The sequence below is a fragment of the Gekko japonicus genome, unplaced genomic scaffold (genome assembly GCF_001447785.1).
Source record: "Gekko japonicus isolate JY-2015 unplaced genomic scaffold, Gekko_japonicus_V1.1 scaffold2042, whole genome shotgun sequence".
NCBI classification, from domain to species: domain Eukaryota; kingdom Metazoa; phylum Chordata; class Lepidosauria; order Squamata; family Gekkonidae; genus Gekko; species Gekko japonicus.
The window spans coordinates 81,119-84,922 of NW_015176514.1; positions in this window are offsets into that span (position 1 = coordinate 81,119).

The following is a 3,804-nucleotide window of genomic DNA, read 5'->3' on the forward strand; positions in this document are numbered from 1 at the left end:
CACAGTTTTCCAAAAATAAACCCCTTTGCATTAGGTATACAGCAAAAAAAATAGATTGCGGATTTAACTGTAAGAATATGGCTAGCATACCTAGTTCGCTGCACTGCTGTGGCCATAAGAGGCTAAGGCAAGAACTGAGGTCCTGCCATTTGACAGCAAAGGTTTATTTAGTCTAAATATAGATGGCATTCTGGAACATTGTCACCCTTGCATGACACATTTTTATGGTCTTGTATCAAGACCAAAGTTATCTTTCACTAGATTGGTCTTTTTAATCTGAGGTTGTTTAATCTTTTCGTGTATAGTAAGGTATTAACCTACCAATTTTCTTCCTTCAACCAAAGAATGACACTGAGAAGAAGTTCTAATCTTGGACGTAATGCTGGCAATCACATTTTACACCCATTGCACAAAAGACTTTTGAAGGGATCGGAACCTTTTCCTCTGCTACAGTAGACCAAGGAAAGATCAAAAGGATGGCCTGACTTCATTATCTGTCTGCTATTTCCTTGTGTTATAAGCTGTCAAAACAGTCTTTATATACATATTCTACATGAACAATAAGGAGAGAAAGATAAAAACTGGTAACAGTGGTCTCCTAAAACCTGTGTCCTTTCTTCTCTAGGTTCTTAGCCATATGCCAGTCTAGTCTAATTCTCTGACATCAAAGAAATAAATGGGTCATGAACGGGGGAACTGAGAAAAGGTGATGGATCAGAGTAAGAGGAGAAAACAGGAGCTTACAGGGCAGTAGTTTTGAAGTCAAAAGTTTGCATAAAAAGAATTTGCATGAAAAGATGCTGAACTTTTATGTGGAATTTGACTAAAATATAATCTGTGCCATTTGTCCTTAAGTTGTTGTTTTTGTTTAAACAGGTGCTAAGGATTCCACAAGATACAGCTTTCCTTCCACTTCTGAACATTCAGAATCAGCAGTTGGATCACCAACTTCAATCTGGGGAAGGCTTACTCTGACAAACTATTTGATATGTATATAAGAGCCTCAATACGTTTTTTTATTCATGGTAGAAGATTGTGGTTGGACCAAACACTACCTTATTTAGATGTGCATTTTGTGTAACACTGAGGAGAGTGATCCCTTCAAGATATTTTCTAGTTCTTCACTCACTTTTTACATTTGTGTGATACACATTTAAGTAGCAAGTATTGTAACAAAGCTTCTTCCTAAGTTTAGTTACCAGGACAGGTATGAAAACCAGCCCTTTGGTTCACTGAAGACTTTGTTTAAGAAACAGGTTACTACATTCACATCAGCTTCTTACACAGCAGCACAATTATCTAAAGTTTATCACTGTATTTTTCATGGAGGAGGTGGATTTCAGAGATATTATGCATTTGTCAATTACTCCAAAGTGCAAGGTAGTTTGAAAATGAGAGCAGATGGCTAAGTATCATTAAGAGTGGAAGGCATGTATGTAAGAACGTATTTGTTTACAGCCTAGTACATTTAAAAATGGTATATATTAGAACCCTTTAGAAAGACATGTATACTGTACACATCTTATATTTTTAAATTAGATTTTTTCCCTTGCTCTTATGAATAACAATGTTTTAACTTCAGGGCTGAGTTATAATAAAGTTACATAAATTTTTATTTATAGAAGCAATATTTTGTAATGACAATAATTATAATTATTTTTGTCTATTAGTTTGCCTGTCTTTGATTAATCTAAGAAACCTTTATTTAAAGAGAATGCAAAACTGAAATAATATTTTACTTTTGTGGGATTTGTAATTTTTTTCAGTTTTGTTGTTCCCTTTTAATTGTTGGACAGATCTGAGTTATATAACAGTCTGCTTATTTGAAAATACTCTTTTCTTTTAACCCTGGTTGTATAATGGTCTAATTGAGGCACAGCCTCCAGTACAGTGAATATCTAAAGCAACCTAATCCCAAACAGCGTGACTCATAGCTGCAGGCAGCTAGTTTTATACTAACAGAGTACTGAACAGTATTTCTGCACCAGGGCTGATTTTGCCCATTTTAAAATTCTGTGTTGGATGGGAATCTCCACTGTAGGAGAATCTTGAGCTTACCCAGCTTTTTATTTAACAACAAAGTTTGATGTTTACTGAGCTTGAGAAACTACAATCCCTTATTTTAGAAAAACATGATTTGCTGTATTCATTCACTGTCCTGTTACAAGCAGATTCCATGAGTTTGTGTATTGGAAATAATGCATATAATAATTCCTCTTACTTGTATACAAAGAGGTTAAACCTTTTTCCTTTTAAAAATAGTTGGGGAGCCAATAACTATTGGCAATAAGTTATGTAACTCAATGCACCTCAGCTTTTGGAAACATTGGGATCACCTTGATCATTAAAGATCATAATATCAGATATTTTAATGGAACACCTGCCATTCTGTACCTGGCAGGTCTACTTTTGAAGCTTGTTGCCTTATATAGTGCAAAATGCTGTCCTTTTTCAGAAGGTAAACTTGAGAGCTGCATGAATTCCGTTAATATGGGAGCACCTTCTGTTGAGAAGACAAAGGTCTGCTGTGTGTTGAACATTAATTTGTGGGAAACAGACAACCCACCTTTCCTCCCAAATTACTGCATCTTAACCAAAATTGCATTATACAGTGCATAGTTAAAATCCCAGGTAATGCAGGGTTCAGTGGCAATAAATCAATAGCTGACAAATATATCTGTAAACCTTTAGAATAGACCATAATGTCTGTAGTCTGTGTGCTTTCGCTGTTGGTCACCCACTCTCCAAATTTCCACTGTATAACACATTATGTTTAAATTTTTTAGCCGTAGTACAAAACATGAACTTCTAAAGTTAAGATTATGTAGATCATGTAACGCTTCACACTATCAGTTGCAGCAGGAGCATTGAGGAACACATTTCTCTGGAGAGTTTATTAATAACATCTGAGTAAGGAAATTATTATTTGTTGGAAGCTAGGAGTAACATTCCTTGTCTTTGCACTGTTTTGCACCCATAAATTTTGAATTATGTGAACAATTTATGAAGCTCTCAATATGATTGTATAGTGTTCGGGGCTTATATTTATGAGACCTTTGCCTTGGAAACTGCATGGTTTTTTTAAACCTGTGTTCAACCATTTTATTATTGCAAGAATCTTAAACTGGCTTGGGTCTATGAAGTGGCTTATCCATAGGAACATTTTTATACATACTGACTGCTGTACAGAGATTGATCTCATATCCAGAAGCCTCCTTTACACAGAGTGCAGAGATCAGTCTGCTTCTAAGTAATCACTAGACATCATTTCACACAAATTTGTCACTGTCAGATACAAAACAAACTTGTGCATCCAGACATGAAAAAGTTCTTATAATAATATTCCCAAACTCTTTTTTGGCTTATGGCAATTCCTAATTTTGTAGCTTGAATCCCTTGCACTTGAAAGTTCATAGGAGGCCAAGATAACATTGTCCTTGGTTCTGGTGCAATTCTCCTGATGTACTTAGAAAATAAATAGGCACTTAAGAAAGCTCAGTGAATGCTATTTGAAATTGCATTCATACCCGATTCTATGCAACTGAGAGTGTGCATGAAAAACACATTTCAGTATTTTGTGTTGTAGGCTGCCATACATGATTGCAACTGTATTTAGCATTGCTTGTCACCATATGTAATGTCTTGCCCATAATACATTCTACATGTCAAGAAACAATCTGAGTGTATTTCAAACAAAGCTGGAGGTTCCTGAAATGGGTGGTGGAATTTCTCAAGAATAATAAATCCTGGCTGTTGAGGTAATTTTGCAGAAGGGTTCCAAGGAGTTGGGAAGTTTTAAGTGCA